The 25,414-nt window shown below is 42.4% G+C and overlaps 1 pseudogene; it reads right to left on the minus strand.

Annotated features, from left to right (window-relative positions):
• Positions 1-9,553: 9,553 nt before the first annotated feature.
• Positions 9,554-11,509, minus strand: LOC122496130 (annotated as a pseudogene).
• Positions 11,510-25,414: the final 13,905 nt, after the last annotated feature.

Below are 25,414 nucleotides of genomic sequence, written 5' to 3' on the forward strand. Positions count from 1 at the left end.
ATAAGGCAGCAGAGGAAAGGGTCTATATCTGTAGGCAACCTGACTGAGAATGAAACAAAGCTTACTCTGCTATGGAAAAGCAAAGGGACCATAGATACTTTGAAGTGACAGAAAACACACTAGGGCCATTTGTGAGCACTTTCCAACGTTGTGAAAAATCACTGATTTCTGCCAAACACCACGGCCTGAGACTGAGCATCCGAGCGTGGGAGATGATCACTCACAATCCCGTAGAGAGAGAGAGAGAGAGAGACAGAGAGAGAAAAGAACCACTGGGTCAGTGGTGATCACGTGACACTCGTCGTCACGTACTATCCATATTGCAAGACATGGCTCGTTTAGCAAGTTAAAAATGATTAGAAATGTTTGCGCATCTTGCAGAACACTCACAGAACCAGTTACTTGCAACCCAAGGTTTTACTGTACTACCAAATAATCACCACAGTACGTCTACTTACCATAGGTCACCGTACACTTGACCCCCTTCACCCTTTCCACACCCCCATCTCTCTTCCTTTGTGACAACACCAGTTTGTTTACTGTATCCATGAGTTTTCTTTTTGTTTTTAGATTCCACATTTCGGTGGTATCATATATTTGTCTTTCTCTGTCCACCCTATTTCACTTAGCATAATGTCCTCGAGGTTCATCCATGTTGTCACAAATGGCCAGATTTCCTTCCTTTTTTATGGGTGAGTAGGTTTCCACTGTGTATGTACATCACTCGTTATCCATTCATCTATCGACGAGCACTTAGGTTGTTTCCATATCACGGCAATTGTCAATAACATAGACATCGCGGGTGCATATACATAAACATAAACATATCATACATATCCGTAAACATGGTGGGGGCATATACCTTTTCAAATTAGAGTCCATTTTCTTCAGATAAATATCCAGAAGTGAAATAGTTGGATCATACGGTAGTTGTATTTTTGATCCTTGAGGAAACTGCCTGCTGTTTTCCATAGTGGCCGTACCAATTTACATTCCCACCAACAACGCATGAGGGTTCCCTTTTCACCACAACCCCTCCAAGACTTGCTATTTCTTGTCTTTTGTTTTATTTTTAAATTTTTTTTAACTTGTAATTTTTTTTTTTTATTTTAGAGAGAGAGCGTGTGAGCCAGGGAGAGGGGCAGAGGGAGAGAAAGAACCTTTTTTTAAAAATTTATTTTGAGGGGCGCCTGGGTGGCGCAGTCGGTTAAGCGTCCGACTTCAGCCAGGTCACGATCTCGCGGTCCGTGAGTTCGAGCCCCGCGTCAGGCTCTGGGCTGACGGCTCAGAGCCTGGAGCCTGTTTCGGATTCTGTGTCTCCCTCTCTCTCTGCCCCTCCCCCATTCATGCTCTGTCTCTCTCTGTCCCAAAAATAAATAAACGTTGAAAAAAAAATTAAAATAAATAAATAAATAAATAAAAATTTATTTTGAGAGACAGCAAGAGAGAGAGAGAGAGTGCACGCGTGCACACGTGTAAGGGAGGGAGGGGCAGAGAGACAGAGGGAGATAGAGAATCCCTGGCAGGCTCTGTGCACTGTCCGTGCAGGCATGGGCTGGATCTCATGAACCAAGAGACTGTGACCTGAGCCAAAATCAAGAGTGGGACACTTAGTAGACCGAGCCACCGAGGCGCCCCAAGAGAGAATCTTTTTTCTGTTTCTTTTTAAAAAATTTATTGTCAGGTTAGCTAACATACAATATGTACAATGTGTTCTTGGCTTCAGCAGTAGATTCCTTTGGTTCATCACTTACATACAACAGCCGGTGCTCATCCCGACAAGTGCCCCCCTCAATGCCCATCACCCATTTTGCCTGTCCCCCGCCCTTCACCCCCATCAACCCTCAGCTTGTTCTCTGTATTTAAGAGTCCCAAAAGAGAATCTTAAGCAGGCTGCACGCTCAGCATGGAGCTTGACGTGGAGCTCGATCCCACAACCCTGGATCGTGACCTACGCTGAAAATCAGGAGTCGGACGCTCAACTGACTGAGCCACTCAGGCACCCTCATATGCCCTTTTTAAAATTAAACTTTTTATTTTGGAATATTTTCAGATTTACAGAGAAGTTGCAAAGATAGCACAGAGAATTCCCGTATACCCTTTCCCAGTTTCCCCTGAAGTGAACACCTTACTTCATGTCTTTTTTTTTTTTTTAATTTTTTTTTTTCAACGTTTATTTATTTTTGGGACAGAGAGAGAAAGAGCATGAACGAGGGAGGGGCAGAGAGAGAGGGAGACACAGAATCGGAAACAGGCTCCAGGCTACGAGCCATCAGCCCAGAGCCCGACGTGGGGCTCGAACTCCCGGACCGCGAGATCGTGACCTGGCTGAAGTCGGACGCTTAACCGACTGCGCCACCCAGGCGCCCCACTTCATGTCTTTTTTTATTCATCAGCGTTTACTGGGAGCCTAAACTCAGCCTTGGCTATCGATGAGGCATTGTCATTAAAATCACACTGCAAATATATCATGTAATATCTGTTTCGTGGCTCTCATCGGTCATGCTGTTTCAGCCTCTGGTCTGCCTTTTACATCAAGAAGAATCTAGCGTAAGTCGTTTGGACCTTGGAATTGAAGGCCTGAGTTTAGGTCCGGACTCTGCTGCTTACCAGTGTCTTCCTCTGTAAACCACGGACAAGACCACTTACTCTGCCAAACTCAGAAAACTGGTTTGAGAATTTGTCAAGTGTCAGCTCTGCGAGGATAATGGCATTTCTCATCTCACTCATTACTGATTCCCTGGTGTCTCGTAAAGGGCCGGAACACAGCAATACAGTACTCTTACAAACATGATTGAAATGAATGAACGATGCAACAAGGTAATGCTCGTAATGTTTTTTATAACTTAAAAAATGGCATAAATACATTAGGAGTTTTAACTACTCATCTACAGAGGATAATGTGTGTGTTAGTTGACGTCGGTCATGATGATTGAAACCCCTTCACCAATTCCCATTTTGTTCACGATGGAGTCAAACCCTTCACGGGTCCCTCGCGAGGAGCGGGCATTTTTAAAAGTGGGCTGTTTTTAAAAGTGCTGGGCCAAGAAGAAGTTTGCTATTTTTGCTGACATTTTCCGGCAGCTCATGAGAACCTGAAAACAAATATTGTTCTTTCTTCAGATGCTTACTGGCCTAGCGTGCTGATTTGCATTTTTGTCATCTGTTGTGGTCTTCATTCTACCTCCTGAGAAAAGTAAATGTTTATAAACCATGCACCTGCGTTTTGTTACTTATTTCAGAAATGTCTCCGTCTCAGCCTCGCCTTTCACCTGTAATGAGTTTTGTGTTTCATTTTGATTTGATTTTCTTTCCAGTCTGCTATACCAATAGACAAGACCTGAGATATTATATTTAGGATCCCTTTGCTGGAAAGGCAGACTGAACCTTTTGTTTGTGCTACAGCCCCTGGAGGTCCCCTGGGGACAATGTCACTATTTCCCTTCTCATGATTGTTGTGTGAAAATGGTCTCTTGTTATTACTAAATCGTCCGAGCTTACTGGTTCTGGGGAGGAAGGAAAAGGTGTAAATATTCGAGCCTCCCCTGCACAGAGGAACCCAAAAGTGTCACATCAGTCCAATACATCCATGAGTCAGTCCATTTGCATAGAGAATAAGGTCACGGGAAATAAAGCTTTCAGTAATGTCAAATTTGAATATAAAAATGCTACCCTGAGTTTAAAATATGTATACAAAACCGGAGTTCACTCATGTATAACCTCAAACATTGCTCCGAATGGCAATAATGCCGGTATAGAATTATGAAGTTTTAGAATCAGAAGTTCTATTTTGATCCCCTGGTTATATATGTGAAGAAACGGAGGCCTAGACAGGCTGGTCGCCTGTCAACGTCCAGACAGCGAGCCACTGGCAAAGTCAATAAAGAAATACAGGCCTTGGGATCTGAACACTAGCTTTCTCCAAACACAGTTGCTTTTTAGTGGTTATTAATTATTCAGTGTAGAGGTTACCCAGGGCCGACTGCTTGCCCTCCTTGGTCCTGCCTCTGTTTTAAAATGTTTTCTAGGGGCGCCTGGGTGGCGCAGTCGGTTAAGCGTCCGACTTCAGCCAGGTCACGATCTCGCGATCCGTGAGTTCGAGCCCCGCGTCAGGCTCTGGGCTGATGGCTCAGAGCCTGAAGCCTGTTTCCGATTCTGTGTCTCCCTCTCTCTCTGTCCCTCCCCCGTTCATGCTCTGTCTCTCTCTGTCCCAAAAATAAATAAATAAATAAATAAATAAATAAATAAATAAAATAAAATGTTTTCTAATTGTATCTGATAGGGCGGGGAGGTAGACCCTCAGTCAGTCAATGTTGCGCTCTTTAGTAGATTGGGTAACGATTTAGTGGGAGGGAAGGAGTTATTTAAAAGATAAAAGATAAGCTCTTTACAAGATTCTGTGATTTGTATCTACGTGATTATATCTATTTTGATCTATTTCCTCTTGTTAATTAAAGATATTTTAGTGTGTGTGTGTGTATTTATATATATTGTACCAATATAGACTTATATCAATATATTATCAGAAATACGATTCCAGATAATATTATTGATTAACAGGCTTCATTCTATGATGTAAACAAAAGAAACAGAAAATAGCGCTTTCCAATCTGGTTCAGTTGTCACACATGGGTAGCAATAAACAGTGCACGTCCGTGTAATTCATGCCACATTCTTGGAAATAAAATTTAAAAAAAAAATCTGAAGCTAGAGATGGGTTAGAGATACAGGTGTGGCAGAGGTTGGATTGATGGAGAAAGATTTTTAAAGTATAGTGTGAAAATGGGGCGCCTGAGTGGCTCAGTCGGTTAAGCATCTGACTTCGGCTCAGGTCATGATCTCACGGTTCGTGAGTTCGAGCCCCATGTCGGGCTCTGGGCTGACCGCTCAGAGCCTGGAGCCTGTTTCTGATTCTGTGTCTCCCTCTGTCTGCCCCTCCACGGCTTGCACTCTGTCTCTCGCATTGTCTCAAAAATAAACATTAAAAAAATTAAAACAAAAAATATAGTGTGAAAGTGGTTCTGTTAGTTGAATAAAATTAAATTTTTTTCATGTATGTTATACACTAAAGGCAATTATAACATTTTTTTCCCGGTTTTGCATAAGATATTTTTAAAAAGACTTGCATAGGATTACCACGATACCCATCATAAAATTGTCATTGTCAGTATACTTATAGAAGACATAATTTCCAAATTTACTTCTGTCTTGGGTTTAAAAAAATACTAGAGATATGTCCAAAAAGAAAAAAAAAGTGAAAGTAAGACAGAAATACAGAGAGAAAGAGAGAGGGGGAGAGAGAGAGAGAGAGAGAGAGAGAGAGAGAGAGATCCTTACAGAGGCTCATGTTTAAAAACCAGCCAGTGATGACAAAATTGCCATACACACATGGTTCTTAACACTTTGATGGCTTGATTAGGGGCGTTTCTTTAGCAACTCTCTTCTCCGTAGCATCAATGTTTCTTTTCATACTTAGTTACTCCCCTCATCTTTAAAACACAAATAAACTTCTCTTGAGGCCACCACTTCTCCAGCTACCACCCAAGAGTTACCTCCTTACCATCCTCAATTCCTTTGCTTCCTTCCAAATTGTGTCCTTTTTATTTCCTTTTCTTGTCTTGTTACATTAGCTAGAACTTCAGTTTGATGTTGAACAGGAGTGTTGGAAGGAGGCATCCTTTCATCGTTCCTGATCTTAGTGGGAAAGCATTGAGTTTCTTACCATTAATTATGATGCTAGCTGTAGGTTTTTGGTAGATATCCCTTATCAAGTTGAAGAAGATCCCCCTCTGTCCATAGTTTACTCAGAACTTTTATCGTGAATGGGGTAAGATTTTGTCAAATGCTTTTTCTGCATCTGTTGATAACGATAATCACGTTATTTTGCATGTTCAACACGTCGATGTGATGTATTCTATTATTACATCGATTTTCAAATGTTGAACCAATCTTGCATACCTGGAATAAATCTCATTTGGTAATGGCGTACAATTCTTTTTGTATATTGTTGGATTGGATTTGCTAATATTTTGTTGAGGGTTTTTGCATCCGTGTTCGTTCCAGTCCCTTTTTTTGCCATTGTCTCTTAAACCACTTGAAAGTGTTTATTTCCACCCTGCCTGGAGACTGCTTTATTCACAGGCCCCCAAAAACGCAATATGTGAAACCAGTGGCCTTTTCCTGTTCCCATCTGCTCTAGCAGAGGACATGGATGCAACTCGTTACTTCTGATCCTTGAAGCTTTGTCTTTACTTGGGCTCCCTCCAGAATCTTGTGCTCCTCCAGAATCTTGACCCTCCTCTTTGGACCTCATCTGTATCACACCCAGGTTCATGGCATTAGATATCAGCTCTACAGTATCTATTCCCAAATATTTACCTTCAGCGCAGTCCCGTCCTCCAATATCTGATCACGTATCCAGTGTTCTAGGTGAAATCTTCAAAATCTGTCCAAATCGCACTCTTGATTCTCCAAACTCTCCTGCATCTGGCAACTTGATCTTCCAATTGGCTTGGCTCCAAATTCCAAGTTATCCGTGATTCTTTCGCTTTTGCTCTCACACTTCAAATTCAGTCATCAGGAAAATTCTCTTGGCTCTACCTTCAAAATATCCACTGACCCTTGTCACTCCTCCACTCCTATGCCCTGGTCTAAGCCACCGCTGTCCTCTTCCTCAAACCATTTTAATGGACACTTAACTCTTCTGCCTACGTGCTCTCTTTCCCCATTCTCTCTCCCCAGCGTATTGTCAACTAGAGTGTCACTTCATAGCTGAATTCTGGGCATGTCGTCCCCCTGCTCAAACCCTCCAACATCAAAGGACCTCCGGGCAGAAGCTTCTCTGTCTTCACTGTTGCTACCTTCCTTCTCCTGGCCACTTTGGTGCTCCTTGACCACTGGACACGTTTCACCTCAGTGTCATGGCGATGTTCCCATTCTGCTACCTGCGTTGCTCCTCCCCCACATGTCCCCATGACACCTGTTCTCAATCAGCGTTTCTAAGTCTTTGTTCAGTTGTCACCTTCATGATGAAGCCTTCCCATACTGTCCCTTTTAAAGCCTCAGCCCATCCAACCTGTGGCACTGGCTGTTCCGCTTCTTCACTTTATTTTTTCTCCCAAGTATTGATCTTCTTCTTTTTTAAAAAAATGTTTTTTAGGGGCACCTGGGTGTCTCAGTCAGTTAAATGTCAGACTTCAACTCAGGTCATGATCTCACGGTTCGTGAGTTCGAGCCCCACGTGGGGCCCTGGGCTGACAGCTCAGAGCCTGGAGCCTGCTCTGGATTCTGTGTCTCCCTCTCTCTTTGCCCCTCTCCAATTCATGCTCTCTCTCTCTCTCTCTCTCTCTCTCTCTCTCAAAAATAAGTAAACATTAAAAATAATGTTTATTTATTGGGGCCCCTGGGCGGCTCAGTCGGCTAAATGCCTGACTCTTGATTTCAGCTCGAGTCAGGATCTCACAGTTTGTGGGATTGAGCCCCAGGTCAGGCTCCACGCTGATGGTGCAGAGCCTGCTTGGGACTCTCTCTTTCCCTCGCTCTCTGCCCCTCCCCAACTTGTGGGCACTGGCACATGTACTCTTTCTCTCAAAATAAACAAGTATGCTTACTTATTTTCTCAGAATAAAGAAAATGTTTACGTATTATTTCTCTTAAAATAAATAAATAAGCAGATTTATGACAGAAAGAGAGAGAGAGAGCAGGGGGAGGGGCAGAGAAAGAGGGGAAAGAATCCCAAGTAGGTTCTGTCCTGTAGTGTGGAGCTGACGTGGGGCTCGATCCCAAGAACTGTGAGATCGTGACCTGAACTGAAATGGAGTCAGACTCTCTTAACTGACTGAGCCACCCAGTTGCCCCCCCCGAGCCCAACATTTCTCTTCTAATAGCATATTGTTTTACTTATTTTTGTGTTTATGGGCTGTTCTCCCCCTAGGATGCAGGCTCCACTGAGGTATATATTTTTTGCCAGTTTTTTCACTGTTCCATATCCTCTGCCTCGTGCAGTTCCCGTCGCTCGGCAGACACTGAAATGTTTGTTCGGTGGACGCATGAAAGCAAATTGGGGTCCTATAAACCTGCTGAAAATCCTGCCGGTGTAACTCAGGGTAGGTAATGGCCCTCCCTTGGGACGAAGTTTATTGATTTGTAAAACAAAACCAGTAAGACCTCTCATATGTTGTTTTGAGGCATAAATCTTATAATTGTGCATAAAGCGCAGAGCAGAACCCGTAGTGAGCTCTTCACATATTGTAATTGCGTGCGTGTTTTTACTCACTTTCCACCTGTGTATTCTTTCAATAGTGGGGTTTTTTTTTTTTCAAAGTCAAGTAGAAAAATTTCAGTGACTTGTTTCTTCCCTGGCTGGTAAAATACTGGCCATATAACCTTCAGATCTTCGTAGTTGTAGTTGAAAATATTTTGAGTTATTTTTCCTAAAATTTCATTCAAGAAAACTTTCAATGCTATCATTTATAAGTTGGGTTTTTTTTTCCTCTAGAAAATGTTTGCACACATTTTAGTATCACTGTTCATGGTGAAGAAGCATATGTGGTCTCCAGAGATTGCTGGCATCTTACTCATGGTGTTTCAGGCTACATAGAGCATTTCGCTTTTCCTTTCATAAACCATAATAAAGTAAATTTTTAGAAAATTAATTGCCTTTTGATGTTTAATATTAAGTGGAAAAAAGTCAACAGCATGAATGCTAGATGTGTTTTCCTTCACTGCTAATATTTGATAATAGCTTTAGTTTTAAAAAACAAATTGCTGGGGCGCCTGGGTGGCGCAGTCGGTTAAGCGTCCGACTTCAGCCAGGTCACGATCTCGCGGTCTGTGAGTTCGAGCCCCGCATCGGGCTCTGGGCTGATGGCTCAGAGCCTGGAGCCTGTTTCGGATTCTGTGTCTCCCTCTCTCTCTGCCCCTCCCCCGTTCATGCTCTGTCTCTCTCTGTCCCAAAAATAAATAAACGTTGAAAAAAAATTAAAAAAAAAATAAATTGCTAATGATTTTCCCAATGGCAGATACCATTTATTATTTTAATCAAAAATAGATATTGTATTAACATTTAATATTACTGCTTGTACCCATCTTAGCTAACAGTTTAAAACCAAACTTTACTGTGAATAATACAGTTTTTAAAGGCTCAGTGCTGTAATGGCACACAGCTGCCTAAGAATATTGCTCAAATTGAAAATAATTTGCTTATTTCTATGATGCATGGTTTTGACAAAATTTTACAGATACCTCAAATGCACCTGGCCTAAAATTAAGTGCACATATCTTCTGAACTGCTCTTTTCCCTCTGTTCCTTCTCTCAACTAAGAGCATCCCACAAAGCTGGGGGGCAGGTGATTACCTGGGGGTGATCTTAAATCTCTTTCTGTCTCTGCACTCTGACAATACCTGGTTAGGAAAAAAAGATTGACGTTCGCCATTCAAATATCTCATAATAATTCCTATTACCTTAGATGAATATGAGTTGCTCTTTCCTATAAAAACTACTTTGAAGACAAGCTCGTCATTGAGCCTCTGGCTTTGGCCCCTTTGGATCTATTCATCTGGTTCCTCGAGTGATGTGTCTGTAGGTCTCGGTGACCGCTATGCTCCCGTCCAAATATCTTAACAGAACACATACCATCTGATGTTCAGACCACTTGGGGCTGGAGTCCTGTTAGACGATGAGCTGAGGAGAGCACTTTAGCCAGAGCAGACAAGTCTCCCTTGGTCACCCAGTGTGTGCCATGTTGTTCGTACAAACACAGTCCTCCGCAAAGGGGAGAACGCCTGGAAAGGGTGTGGGTTGGTAGAGGATGGGGCCACACAGGTAAAGCGAGACCCGAAAGTCAAGACAATATGAAAGAAATGATAAAAGACAGCACTATGAAGCAGGAGGCGAGGAGGAGAGATTTTTTTGTTTTTACTTCATTTAAAATTAGTAAAATGATAAACACAGCTTTAGGTAAATGACAATTGAGTACACTTAATTGGGTGATATAAAAATATACATACAAGCGCCTTCACCAACATCGAATATTTCAACCCTTTTCGTCAGAGTACCCTCGAATCCCAAAATTTTGTTGTCAATTTATTTTTTTCAAATCCAAATTCTCTTTTGGCCCAAGAGTTTTGCAAATATGCGATCGCTCCATCTGTTAACAGCTCCTTTGGCTACTTTATTTTCTTGGTGTGTTTCCTCTCTGACTTCCGGGTCACATTCTTTGTATTTTTCTACTGCTGCCCTTAGCTATTCCCTTTGGTCTCAAAGTTAAAAAGAAAAAAAAAGCTCTTTTTCTAGCATGGTTGGCTCCTGCCAACTCATGTTAGTTTCCGGATGCTGTTTGGTAGGTCTGGGTGCTTACGATGTCTCTCGGATAACTGAGATTCCAGAACCACCTACTTACATTTCCTCCAGGAAGAGCTTTACTTCGAAAAGCCCAATAATCGTTGGACGTTCCGATCCTCTCCCAGACAACCGCACCGTCATCAGCTAAGCTTGAAAGAACTTCTGACAGAGCAGTAATCCCTTTCTGTTTGGGAACAGCCTTCTCCATGTCTTTAACCGAAATTTACTTTTTATGTCAAAACTATTTCCAGCAGGCGGGCTCTCTTTTCCTCTGAGCTCAGTCCTTGTTTTCTTCGCAGGATCTAACCCAGCGTGGCATGCAAGCAAGGCTAACTAAGGGAGGTGCTTCCCTAATAAAGCCACTAACTCCCTATCAACCAGCAGCCAAAGGCCACAAGGGCAGCGATTCCCACCCGTTAGTGAAAACCCACGGATTTTCACTGAAATCATCTAACTAGCGTTGAGTGACGATTCGTTAGGCTACTTTTGAAACTGTGAGCAATTTGGAAATGTGCCCTACATGCACATACATGTACACAGAAGGCTCATGGGTCAAAGATCAAGAGAGCCTTTGGGGATCTGGGGTGTCCCAAGGCACCTGCCTGCCAGCCGGCTGACACCTTGTTTCTCTCTCCTGATAAGGGGTTGCACCTTTGGTGGCCCTAATCCAGGAGCCTGGGGCACCGGTCCTGAAGTGACTCGTGGTGCTTTTGAGGCTGTGCGATGTTCAGGTAACTTCTCCAAAGCCCGGTGTGTTCAACGGAACCTGCCCTCGAGGGCGCGGTCAGAGGGGAGGGAGGTGGCGGGTCCCCACGCTTAGGTCCCATGGTTCAGGGGCGCCGAGGAGAGGCTCGAAGACACTGGGCTCCCTCGGTTGGTTTGTGATGAGGGAAAGGACTGCACAGGCATCACGTCCCCCGTCTTTTCCCAGGCCAAGCGCGGTCAGTGGTCTCCCCCGGGCTGGATGCCAGCCGTGAGCGCTTCTTGTCCCCACCGAACCCCACCTGCTCTTACCTCCGCCTTTTTGCGAGCTGCTCCCTCTGCCTGGCAAGCTGTACTCAAGGTGCTTGCAGAGTTCTCTCCTCCCCACCGAAATGAAGGCGTCTGTGCATCTCCTCCCAAACCCTTATTTTCCAAGAAGAATAGAGCACCTGTCCTTACCCGCATCACACCTTTGTAATATTGTTGCCACTCGAATTATCAACTTGCGTGTAGCTTTCTTTTTATTGACAGCCTTACTCCATTATCAGCTGGATCCTGGAGGGCTTTCCCCCTTCCATTTTCTTGCACAATATCCCATGTAGATCAAGCTCTCAAAATGTTTTCTGCGCTTTAAATGTCAAACACAATTCTTTCCCCATGGAGTGATGGTAGAAAAGGAAGAAAGTCACCCCCGCCCCCCAGAGGGTACTGTTAAAAACATGTAAGTTGATTTTATACTAAAAGAAGATTTTATTTTATTTTTGTCATTTTGTTTTCATTTTTTAAATGTTTATTTATTTTTGAGAGAGAGAGAGAGAGAGAGAGAGCACAAGTCGGGGCAGGGACAGAGAGAGGGCAGACAAGACCCAAAGGGGGCTCTGTGCTGACAGTAGTAAGCCTGATGTGGGGCCCGAACTCAGGAACTGTGAGATCAAAGTCAAAGTGGGTCGCTCGACTGACTGAGCCACCCAGGCGCACCGAAAAGATTTAAAATGGTTTGCATCCTTTTTATACTTTTCAGTGTTTCGCTTGTTTTATGATTTTGAACGTTAAGGTGGCTCGGGCAGTCGACCTGAAGAGATCAAGGTTTTCCATTGGCAAAAATAACGTAGTAAGGTTCAGTTTAACGAAGATATAACACCTGCTGGGTCCCAAACTCTAGTCACCAGGCAGGGTGGGCTGGGGGTGGAGGGTGGCCGTGCAACATAAGGAGGCAACTCTGGTCAAAATTTGGCTTCGAGGTATTTTGAGTGGAGTTTTTACGGGTGGAATTTTTACGCTTCTAGCCCACAATTTAGAGTTGCCAGCTGTCGTAGAGTCGGGAGAAATGACACCTTCTTCAACCCTCTGCTTCTTTTTCTTGAATCTGTCGATTCGCCACGCAGGCAAAAAGCGACGCCTTGGGGTCAACTGTCCAGTAAGAGAATCTCTCAGAATCTGTGTTCCGGCAGTGGTAGGAAGAGCTGTGTGTGATGAAGTCGGGAGAGTTTTGTTGTGGATTCTGCTGTCCTTTATGGGGTGCGGGTGTTTCTGGTTTCATATGTGTAGCGTTTGTTTAATTCCGAGTAACCTAGATTTTGCAAAATGTGGTGCCGGCTGATCGCAGCAGTGGAAATGAAGCAGAGGAAACCGAGACCACAGACTTCTCCTAGGGTTCTCAGGCTTAAAATTAGACTTGCTGGCGAGTTTTCTTTTTTGTGAGAATGTACCTTCTGAAAATAGAAGTGATATTTTAAGTCTTTGCAAAAATATGCACCCCATATATAAAGTCTATGAGGTTCCTGCGTAACTGATCTCAAAACGTACTGTCTGCATTCTCCCGTTTAAAAAATTGTGTAATGGATTAAAGTATCACTTTGCGTACCATCGATGAATGTTCCCCTACTTACCAGAGTGATATTCTTTCCTTTTTCTTTTCTTTTATGATTGTGGAAAAAAAATATGTCTGCCCTGACATCTCTAGCGATATGAAAGCATATAGAAAGTGCGTATATATGCTTTGTAACTTCTTTCCTTTCTCCCCTCTCATTCTAGAGCTCCAGAAGCCACCTCTATTTTCAGTTGGGTGGACATCTTCCTAAAATCCTTATTGCGTGTGTTAGTTTCCTAAAAACTAGGGTTAGTCCTTACTGTGTGTATTAGTTTCCTACGGCTGCCATAACAAATACGACAGACGGGGCGGCTTAAACAGCAGAATCCGTTTTCTCATAGTTCTAGAGGCTGGAAGTCCAAGACCAAGATGTTGGCAGAGTTGGTCTCTCCTGAAGCCTCTCTCCTTGCCTCGCAGATGGTTTTCTTCTTGCTGTGTCCTCATATGGTCGCTTCTCTCTCAGGTCTCTCTCTCTCTCTCTCTCTTTTTAATGTTTATTTATTTTTGAGAGAGAGAGGCAGGGGAGGGACTGAGAGAGATGGAGACACAGAATGCGAAGCAAGCTCCAGGCTCTGAGCTGTCAGCACCAGAGCCCGATGTGGGGCTCGAACTCACGAACCGCGAGATCGTGACCTGAGTCGAAGTTTGATGCTTAACTGACCGAACCACCCAGGCGCCCCGCAGATGCCCATTTTTCTATTGGGTTGTTGGTATTTTTCTTATTCATAATGGTTCTTCATATGTTATGACCATTTATCTTTCATCTGTTATACACTTTAAAATACTTCTTTTAGGGGCGCCTGGGTGGCGCAGTCGGTTAAGCGTCCGACTTCAGCCAGGTCACGATCTCGCGGTCCATGGGTTCGAGCCCCGCGTCGGGCTCTGGGCTGATGATGGCTCAGAGCCTGGAGCCTGTTTCCGATTCTGTGTCTCCCTCTCTCTCTGCCCCTCCCCCGTTCATGCTCTGTCTCTCTCTGTCCCAAAAATAAACAAACGTTGAAAAAAAAAATACTTCTTTTAGATATGACTTGAGTTTTAATTTTGTGTGTGGGTTATTTTGACCTGGAGAGGTTTTACATTTTTATGTGACCAAATCTACACATGTTTTCCTTTGAAAAGTTTGCATGTTTTTTAGGAATGCCATCTCCACTAATAGGCAATGGTGCTTCTCCGCTACTTACATGCGTCCGTATCTCTCATTATAAAAACATAAGATCAGGAGTTAGGTCTGTTCATTTCACTCACTTTTTCCATGCAGCAGTATGGCTCAGAAACTTTAAATGTCAGGCCGAATAAGTCTACCTTATTCTTCTTAGTTTCTTGGAAACTTTAAATGTCAGGGCAAGTCAGCGTACCTTAAATGTTGGTGCACAGTGCTGTATTATACTTTATTTAAGTACTTCGACTGTGATAACCATGCAGCCTTTTCCAAATTGTTTTGCCATTATCACAGTTTCAGAATCGCTAGTCTCGGTGATTAATGTTTAGATTTTAATTTACCTGATATTCTGTTTTATAGAAAACATTACAAGATTCTTAGATATGTAACAGCCCATCTTTTCTTTATCAGTTTGAAATGCAGCTTTCTTATGTTTCACACTATTATACCTCATTCTGCTTCTTTTTTTTTTTTAATTTTTTTTTAACGTTTATTTATTTTTGAGACAGAGAGAGACAGAGCATGAACGGGGGAGGGGCAGAGAGAGAGGGAGACACAGAATCGGAAGCAGGCTCCAGGCTCTGAGCCATCGGCCCAGAGCCTGAGGCGGGGCTCGAACTCACGGACCGCGAGATCGTGACCTGAGCCGAAGTCGGATGCTTAACCGACTGAGCCACCCAGGCGCCCCTCATTCTGCTTCTTGACTCACTTTTATTATTTTCCTATTGCTGTGCCAAGACAACACTCTTTTAATTATTGAATAATTATAAAATGTTTGATTATCTGCTACAGCAAGTTAATCTAGATTATATATATATATATATATATATATATATATATTTCCCCTAAGAGTGTTTAGGTAGTTCTTGCCATTGGCTTTATTTCCTTAACGAGCTGGAAACAGCTTGTCAAATCATAGAGTCTTTTTGAGTCTGATTTAGATTGACAAACTGATTTGGGAAATGTTGACTTTTTTAGCGTATCAAGACTCCTAGGGTATCAATGGTATGTCTCTATTTTTTCTAGTTCTCTTTGCTGTCCTTCAATAAAGGTTTCTTTATAAAGGCTTCACCTGTTCATCTTTAGTTACATTCCTAGGTATAGTATTACTTTGGTGTTAGAAATGGGATTTTTTTCCTATTACATTTTAGAACCGGTTATCGCCGTTATGTAGGAAAGTTATTGTTTTTGTTGGATATTTATCTTGCATCCCGTTACATAGCCCTGTCCCCAAGAGCTTACAAATTTAATGCAAACAAAAGCCAATCTCTAAACTGGAACATAAGGATAACTAGAGGCACAATCGCCAGAGATAGCAATGAACCAAAAGAAAAGGTGGGGATGATTATGGAAGTTCCTCAAAGCTCTTCGGAGTGAGTATTTTGGCTTTAATTCAATAAATGATGGGAATCATTTGGGGGTCAGAGAAAGGCCATTGAGACCTTGGAGTTGTAGAATTTCTTTTTGGTCACCCTGGATGCAGTCTGGAATCAAGGTAGCCTCCTGGGAGGCTATTCTGGTACTATAACCTCATAGAGAAAAGGGCCTCACACAAAGTGGCAAATAAGTCAATCACTTCCAAAGAAGACACAGGGGCGCCTGGGTGGCTCAGTCGGTTGAACGTCTGACTTCCGCTCAGGTCATGATCTCACAGTTCGTGTGTTCGAGCCCCGTGTCGGGCTCTGTGCTGACGGCCCAGAGCCTGGAGCCTGCTTCGGATTCTGTGTCTCTCTCTCTCTCTGCCCCTACCCCACTTGTGCTCGGTCTCTCAAAAATAAATAAACATTAAACAAAATTTCAAAGAAGGCACAACTAGGACTTAAAAAGGTTGCATATGAGAGAAGAGCATGGTATTTATAATTTTTATTTTAGTAGAATGGAATAACAACGATATGATTTTCCGCAGTGAGTGGGAAGCTGGTTTAATGAAAGACAAACGACGTTTGGATTAAGACACATTTAGATAAATTTTGAAATAGAAAAGCACGCTTGGTATGAAACCAAATCTGGGTGATCGGTGCACTGAAATAATTCAACAGCATAGCACGCTTCTGTTCCTGGCACAACTCACCATTTCCCAATCTGCTTTTGAGTCGCGATGTAGTTAAGACCTATTCCTTCCGGGGTGCTTCCTGATGTGGTTAAAGGTCTTCTGTTTTTGCTTTTGTTTTGTTCGAAAATTATTAAACTGGTGAGAAATGATTAATTGGAATGAGTTTACAGGGAGTGTGATTCTCTAAAAAGTACACCTGTGCTCAAGTTGAGCTCTTTGTAAATGGTGTCTTGATGATCGAAAAAGGGTAGAGACATTAGATTTAAAGTTACAGGTCACATGTATGGGGAATAGGAGGGAAAATGAGCGATGCTTTCAAAAGCCTTTGCAAAGGAATAATTTCTGTGGATGGACAGTACGGATGTTTGAATCATAGAAAGTCACAAAATGCAACTTACGGCATTTATATGTATCATTAATGTTTTTTATTTTAATCAATACACAGTTATTGACTATTCCATATTAAAAGTTTCCTAAATGTACTCCTGAGAAATCTCAAAAATAAGGGGGGGGGATATTTGATTGACAAAAATAAATTTTTGGAATTTCAAAGTTATCTCTTTCGTAGGATAGATGTTATGAATAATATCCAAGCAGCAGTTGTAGATGTAAGTGAAAATACTATAGGTGAATTTTAGGCATCCTGTTGTTAAGCTTCTTGCTAAGGGATTATGAGAACATAATGCATTTTATGGTCCATAGCACATTATAAGGGCCAATCAGAAAACTAATAGCATTTCAAGGATACAGAGATTTCCAGTAGGAACTCAACATTTATTTGATGGTTAATTCTAATTACCTATCCATACAAATAGTTGAAAAAAAAATAGAAATGCTTGATTGAGAGCTGCCATCAAGTGTTCGGACTTTTTTTTTTTTTATGTACAGTTTTACCAGTTTTATTTTATTTTATTTTTATTTTAGAGGTGCGGGGAGAGGGGCAGAGGGAAAGAGAGAGAAAATCTAAAGCCGGCTCCACGCTCAGCATGGAGCCCCACGCCGGGCTCCATCCCAAGACCCTGGGATCATGATTTGAGCTTCAATCGAGAGTCGGTTGCTCAACTGACCGAACCACCCAGGAGCCCCCAGTTCCACCAGTTTTAACACATAGTCGTGTTGCTGCCACCACATTCAATATATAGAACAGTTCTGTCACTAAAAAGTCCCTCATGATGCCCCTTTGTCATCATTTCCTTCCTCGACCACCGATCGTTGGCAACAAAGGATCTGTTCTCTGTCACTGTGGTTTTGTGTTTTTGAGAGTATCGGACAAACAGTATCATACAACATGCAACTTTTGAGACTGGCTTCTTTCACACAGCCTTATGCGTTTGAAATTCATCCAAGGTGTTGAGTCCGTCCACAGTTCGTTCCTTTTCATTGCTACAGCATCACTTCGTTGTGTTGTCGGACCTCCATTTATTCATCCACTCGGCCACTCAAGGACATTTGCATTGTTTTTGGCTTTTGGCAATTATGAAAGAACAGCTATAAACATTCAGCTACAGGTATTTAAGTGAGCATAAGTTTTAATTTGTCTAAGGTAAATAAATACCTAGGAGTGGGATTACCGGGTCATATAGTAAAATGTAGGTTTAATCTATTGAGAAAGAGCTACATTATTTTTCAGAGTGGCTGTGAGATTTTGCGTCGCCATCAGTGATGTTGGAGATTTCCAGTTACTTCATATCCTTTTAGCACTTGGTGTTTTAGCCATTTTAATTGGTGCGACTCTCACTGCGGCTGTAATACGCATTTCTCCAATGGTTGGTATTGTCGAACATGTTTTCTGTGTGTTTATTGGCCATCCTTATGCCCCCTTTGATGAAGTGTACGTGTAAGTTTTTGTCTATTTAAAAAAATTTTTTAGTGTTTATTTAGTTATTTTTTATTTTTTAACGTTTATTTATTTTTGAGACAGAGAGAGACAGAGCATGAACAGGGGAGGGTCGGAGAGAGAAGGAGACACAGAATCTGAAACAAGCTCCAGGCTCTGAGCTGTCAGCACAGAACCCGATGCGGGGCTCGAACTCACGGACCGCGAGATCATGACCTGAGCCGAAGTTGGACGCTTACGGACTGAGCCACCTAGGCGCCCCAGTTTTTGTCTATTTTTAAACTGGATTATTTTCTTAATGTAGAGATATGAATTTTATTTACTCATTTATTTTTTTGGTATAGTCTGAACACAAGTTGTTTGTACAAATGCATATTTTCTCCTAGTCCGTAACTTGCCTTTTCAATCTCTTAACAATGTCTTTCCCAGTTCAAATGTTTTAGAATTTTAATACTATTTAAGTAATCAAGATTTTCATTTTAAAGATTGTGCTTTTGGTATCATGTATACTCTAAGTCACAAAGATTTTCTCTATTATTTTCTTGTAAAACTTTATAGTTTTATGTTTTTTTATTAAAAATTTTTTTAAAAATTTTTATTTAGTTTTGAGAGAGAGACAGAATGTGAGCAGGAGAGGAACAGAGAGAGGGAGACACAGAATCTGAAGCAGGCTCCAGGCTCTGAGCCATCAGCACAGAGCCCGATGCAGGGCTCAAACTCATGAACCGTGAGATCATGACCTGAGCTGAAGTCGGAGGCTTAACCGACTGAGCCACCCAGGTGCCTCTATGTTTTATATAAAACATAAATGTTAGGTCTGCAATCCACTTTGAGATAATTTTGGTATAAGTTGTAAGGTTTAAGTCAAGTTTTACTTTTTTTTTTTTCCAGGCATTGGTTCATTTACCTGGGTTGTTGAATTTCTGTGTGTAGAGTTATCAGGACATTCCCTCCTCCTCCTGGTAAGGTCTGTGGAGTCTGTTGTGATATTCCACCCCTTCCCACACCCCCACTCTCTTCCCCCCTCTTATAACCCCCCTCCAATTTCTCCTCCCCCTTTCATTCTTGATATTGATGGTTGTGTCTTTCCTTTTTTTCTTTGTCAGTCTTGCTTGAGGTTTACCAACTTGAACGATTGTTTCAAAGAATGAGCTTTTGGTTTCCTTGATTTTCTTTATCTTATTTTGGTTTGCTTTCCATTTTATCAGTTTCTGCCCTTTAAAAAAACATTATTTCCTTCTTTCTATGTCTTTGCTTCCCCCTGCCCCCTTACTATCTTAATGGGGAAACTGAGACTATTGGGTTGAGATTTTTGTTCTTTGCTCTGACTTTCCCTCTGAGCACTGCTTTATATTTGTTCAGTTCAGAAGGTTTTCTAATATCCTTTGAGGTCTTTGACCCATGAATTACTCAGAAGTGTATTGGTTAATTTGCAAGTATTTAGAGACTTTTTTGTTCTTACTGCTATCGATTTGTAGTTTAACTCCATTACTGTCAAAAAATATTCTTCGTATAATTTAAATACTTTAAGTTTGTTAGGGCTTGTTTAAAACTTAAGATGTGGTCCATATTGTTGCATGTTTCACGTGCACCTGAAAAGAATGTATTTTTGGGGTAATGTTCTACACGTACCAGTTACATTCAGGTGATTGATTGTATAGTTCTTTTATATCTCTTCCGTATTCGTTTTCTCTCTACCTGTTCTGTTGATTACCGAGGGAGGAATGTTAAAATCTACAACCATACGTGTGAATTGCTCTCTTTCCGTTTTCTCAATTTTTTTCCATTGTGGTGAAAGACATATATAAAGTTGATCATTTTGGCCGTGTTTCGATGTACGGTTCAGTGACATTCGGTACGTTGACGTTGTTGTGCAAACGTCTCTACTACCCATTTCCAAAACTTCTTCATCCTCCCAAATGGAACCCTAAATGTTAGCGACTCCCCGTTCCTGCCTCCCCGCACCCCCTGGCAACCCTTATTCTACTCTCTGTCTCCATGATTTGCCTATTCCAGGTACCTCATGGAGGGAAGATCACACAATATTTATGGTCTTCTTGGTTTGGGGCTGCCTTGAGCCTAGGCCCGGGCACAGCCGAGGAAAAATGGGAAACTCATCGCTCGTTTGGAGTCGAAGAGTCAGGAGGGATGTGCTCATTCTGTCTTGCCTGGACCTAAACCTCTTCCCTTCGACATGATTGTTTTATCACAGCGTGTTGAGAAAACTGCAGGATGGAAAATGTTTGCCAGAAAACACGTATGGGGGCACCTGGGTGGCTCCACCGGAGGAGACACGAACTCCGGATTTTGGCTCAGGTAATGATCTCACGGGATTCGTGGGACGGAGCCCCATGTCAGGCTCTGTGCTGACAAGCAGGGAACCTGTTGGGATTCTCTCTCTCCTTCTCTCTCTGCACCTCCCTCCAGCCTCCGCGTGGACTCGCACCCACGTGGGCTCTCTCTCTCTCTCAAAATAAATAAATAAATAAATATTAAAAAAATCACTTATAGGGGTACCTGGGTGGCTCGGTTGGTTAAGCATCCGACTTCAGATCAGGTCATGATCTCACAGTTTGTGAGTTCGAGCCCCGTGTCGGGCTCTGTGCTGACGGCCCGGAGCCTGCTTCCGATTCTGTGTCTCCCTCTCTCTCTGCCCCTCCCCTGCTTGCACTGTGTCTCTGTCTCAAAAATAAAATGAAAACATTAAAACATTTTTTTAAAAAATCACTTAGAAACTAGAAACTAAATTTATTCTCAAAGTTATTTTTGACTATCTAGGTAATGTATTAGTAATTCTCCTTGCAATAGTTAATTAACATAGTTAGGACCAAAAGTTTCCTTTCATCAGACTGTCTTGTGTCAGTTTTTTTTCCCCCTTTCCTAGAGGGTACTTCATTAAACAGCTTTTTTCTCCTCTTAGTGGCATGTCTTAGACGTCTAGCCATGTTTGTCCATATGGAGAAACCCCACTTTTAACTGGTTTCTTGTATTTGATCGTTGCGATTTACCTCAGTTCATTAGGCCATTCTCCTATTTAAGTACCTAGATTTTAAAAATAAAGAACATGTTTGCTTAGAAAGAATGTTAACATCTGTGTTTTAAATGATCCCTGCGGCTTCAAGTAGTCTGGTCCTGTGAGTTTTAATGGTGTTTGCTGAGGTTCTTAATTTGATTGCTAAAAGCTCACATTTTTTGTTTCTCAGCATCAAACCGTAGTCTTAACACTATTAAACCAAATGTCAAGTCTCTTTGCTCAAAAGCAATGCACTCAATTGAATGCCGGTGGAAATCAGTCACCTTTAATTGAATTCCAGTAGCTTTCCCAAGAGTATAATTAAAATAATTGGCTCAATCCATAGCCACAAAAACTCAGTCCAGAATAACATAGCTTTCGTTATAATACTCTAATAGGATTTGATTTCTGTACAAACTGGATTTTTGCCAGACTCCAAATCCTCATCTAACATCATTATTTATTTATCGGGCCATACGTGGTTCTGCTTCTTGGGGTGTTGAGAACTGCATTTTACTCCAGCTACAATACTGATGTTCTCTAGAAATCCATACATGAAGCCTCTATTTCCCTTTCCCCTAAGGACAGACCATGTGATTAGCTGAGTTTAAGTCATGTCTCTGCTCCCTGGAGGTACTGGGGAGGGGAGAGAGAAGGTAGATTTTCTGTTCCTTAATGGGAAATGGGTGCCATGGAGGTCACAATGGGATCAGTCATTTTCCAAAAGAAAATCATTTAGCTGCTCAAAAGTGATGTTAATTACATTAATGCCAGCCGCTAGCCTTTTAAATGAGCATGACGCTTCCCATCTTTTTATTTTTATTTTTTTAGTTTATTTATTTATTTTGAGAGAGAGAGACAGAGAGACAGAGCGAGCATACTGGGGATCTGTGTGTGTGTGGAAGTCCTGGACCCAGAAAAACTTGATTTTCTCTCCCTTTTACTCTTTGGTTCCCAGTTGATCTGGGAAAGAGCACGTGTGTGTTTGGTCAGGGATCAGCCCTCACTGTTCCAGTTCAGCGTGCAGAGGGGTGTAGGGAAATTATTTGCTACTTGATTTAGCTATGCTTTGCTGCATGGAGTAAGTAGGCGATTATGGAAAGCTTAGAGAAGAAGATATCTAAAAAGAGAGAGAAGCAGAGGAAGTGATGGCTAGATATGTTGGGGATGGAAGTAATAATTAACTACGAATTCAGAATAGAGCTTCAAAGTCTGTTCTACTTAATCGCCACACTAGCTTGTTGGCTATAGACAAAGATAACCATAAAACAGGGGGAAATAATTTCAATATTCACTGCTACCTAAGTAGGCCTGGGCAACAGTCAAGGAATAGTGCTTGTACTTGCGGGAAAGTGTTCAGAGGGTGTGCATTCACATGCGTACATACACGCACAGCAGGGGAACTAACAGGCAAGCAGCAAGGAGGAACCACTCTGAAGAGAAGAATGGTAGGTTTTTGTTCCCAGATCTGAGTTTGGGGAGGAATTACAGCATTTGGGAGAGAGCCTCAAGACCAGAGGGGTCCTTTAGTCCCTCTTCTTCTTCTTCTTTTTAAGGAACTTTATTTTTTCTTTAATGTTTATTTATTTGTGTGTGCGTGAGAGAGAGAACACACAGGAGGAGGGGCAGAGGGAGAGGGAGACGAAGAATCCAGAGCAGGCTCCAGCCTCTGAGCTGTCAGCACAGAGCCTGACGTGGGGCTCGAGCCCACGAACCATGAGATCATGACCTGAGCCAAAGTCAGATGCTTAACTGAGTGAACCACCCAGGCACCCAGAGTCCCTCTGCTTCTTTAGAGGGGCTGAGTTGCTAGTGGTCCAGCTGTCTCCTTTTTACATTCCTGCCCCCCCTGGTGGGGAAGTGCTACAGGAGAAAAACACCTTCAACACAACTGGAGCTATGACAAGTTGTCCTTCCATACTTGATGAGTCTTTAATGCTTTCGGTTTCCTTGTTCAGCATTCTCTCTTGTGGCCTCATAGGGGCTATTTTCTATTTCCTGCATTCTCTGACATCTCCTTTTTTGGTTACTATTGGGAAGTAACTCTACTTCCTAGTTTATGAAGAAAGACGGCACCATAAGCTTGTACTTTCCACAGCCTCTGTTGCCACCTGTGTATTGATAACTCTGGGTCTAACTCCATCCCAAATGTGTCTACCGAACCTGAGTTCTACAGACACTTTGGGTGTTACTGAACGTACTCTCCTTGTCACCCCTTGTGATCAGCACCCTATAAATAGTACTCAAGCTAGGACCCTAGGGAGGGATCATTCTTGATGTCCCCTCCCCTGTCCTTAAAACCGTGTCTCCTCCCCTTCACTACCATATCCCATCGGACCAATCACCAGTTCTAGTCGGTCCTGCTTTCTTACCATTTCTCTTCAGCTCTTCTGTCCTCTGGATGACTCTGCCTGAGTCTCTCCCAGTTCCAGGGCATTCTTCCATGCTGCCTCTAGAGTGATTTTTCTAAAGTAGAATTCTATTCCCCCTTTTCATTTTTATGTAGATCCCGGCTGTGGCTCCTCCATTGGACTCAGGAAAGTCTCAAGTTCCAAACCTTTGGTGTTCAAGAACCTCATGGTCCAACACTGCTCACCTCACCAGAATCCTCTCTTGCTACCTCCCCCCTTCCCAGACTTCTGCCGTGCCAGAGGATATACAATCCAGAGTGCCTATGAATTCTCTGGAATGCTTATTTAAAATACAAAGTCCTAGGCTCCAGATTCTGAGGTAGTAGATAAGCCTCAGGGCTCTGGAAGCTGCATTGCAACAAGCTGGGCAACTCATAAGGAGGGGACTTATGGACCCCACCTGAGAAATCCTGCTGATCAGGTTCAATGCTAGGCTATTTCTTAAAGCTTCGTGCTGTTTAGTCTCTAGCATTTCCATGTGCTGCATTCACTACCTGGAGTACCCTTCCCATTTTTCATCTGCCTTCCTTACTTCCAACCCTGCGTGGTTCTTTATCCTTCCCTTCCAGGATGCAGCTTTCAGGTGGTGTCTTCTGAGAAACCCTCACCACCCTTTTAAAGCTAAGCGGGTGAACCCCCCTTCTTTGTACATGCTAAGGAATTTATTACACTATCACTGCCTGGTCACTGGTTTCTCCTATATAAGCGGATGAGCTCCTTATGGGCTTGCCTCTGCTTGGTGAAATCTTCCGAACTTGCCATTTTCAAAAGAATGACAGTGCTGTACGAGGGCCATTAAATAAGTCCTATCCCCTGGCAGCACAAAATACCACAGAAATGGCATGGTGACCTCCTTCCGTCTTTCTGTCCAACATAATACCAAGAGTGAATTTCTTTTAGCCTTAGTTATATAGCATGTTGGCTTTGCTTAGGGAGAAGCATGGAAACATCTCCCAATAAGTTCAGTGTTGAGCCCAGAATTAGCTAACTTTCTTTCTGTCTTTCATTCATTTGATTTTTAAGTAATCTCTACCCCCGACATGGGACTCAAACTCATGGCTCCAAGATCAAGAGTTGCATGGTCTACCAACTGAGCCAGCCAGAGTGCCCTTCAGAATGAACTAACTTTCAACACAACATTTCAGGGGAGGATAATTAACCTCACTCAAGTGGATGATGAGTGTTTTTGTAAATATATTTTAAAAATTGAAGTCCTGGGGCGCCTGGGTGGCGCAGTCGGTTAAGCGTCCGACTTCAGCCAGGTCACGATCTCGCGGTCCGTGAGTTCGAGCCCCGCGTCAGGCTCTGGGCTGATGGCTCAGAGCCTGGAGCCTGTTTCCGATTCTGTGTCTCTCTCTCTCTCTGCCCCTCCCCCGTTCATGCTCTGTCTCTCTCTGTCCCAAAAATAAATAAACATTGAAAAAAAAATTTTTTTAAAAATAAAAAAATAAATAAAAAAAAAAAATAAAAATTGAAGTCTTATTTTTAATAAGACCCATGGTAGTAAATCTCTATGAAAAGAAGATCTTAAATTGTGTAGGGTTTTTGTGTTCGTTTGCATGTTTCCATTGGAAGAAGGGAACATTTCTGACAACAGCTAGAGCTATTGGCAATAGCAGGAAAAAGATTATTAGTTTTTGAGCTTTCAGGCAAGAAAATTGATGAATTCAAAAGCCTAACGCATCACTGTAAGCAAACCAGATTTAGGTGAACAATTGTCATAGAATGGGCCGAACTGCCACCCGTGCTTCTAGGTGTCCAGGGCAGGAATAATTTTCCCTCAAGCTTAATTTTGAATTGTTTAAAAAAAATTTTTCCCCATAAACAGGAAACCATTGTGTGACTCAATTCTGACATTTTTGTATTTATTACCACTCCTGCCTGGCGGTGTGTCAGGTTTGTGCAAATCAGTGATGATCTTGGGTCACGTTAACTGAGGTGTTCTAAGGAGTTTGGAAGTCAGAGAGTCTTCGCTTGGTATTCTCCCCTAGGGTGTGTGCAGCTTATTGCTTTGACCATGCTACTGT

The sequence above is a fragment of the Prionailurus bengalensis genome, chromosome F2 (genome assembly GCF_016509475.1).
Source record: "Prionailurus bengalensis isolate Pbe53 chromosome F2, Fcat_Pben_1.1_paternal_pri, whole genome shotgun sequence".
Classification (NCBI taxonomy): domain Eukaryota; kingdom Metazoa; phylum Chordata; class Mammalia; order Carnivora; family Felidae; genus Prionailurus; species Prionailurus bengalensis.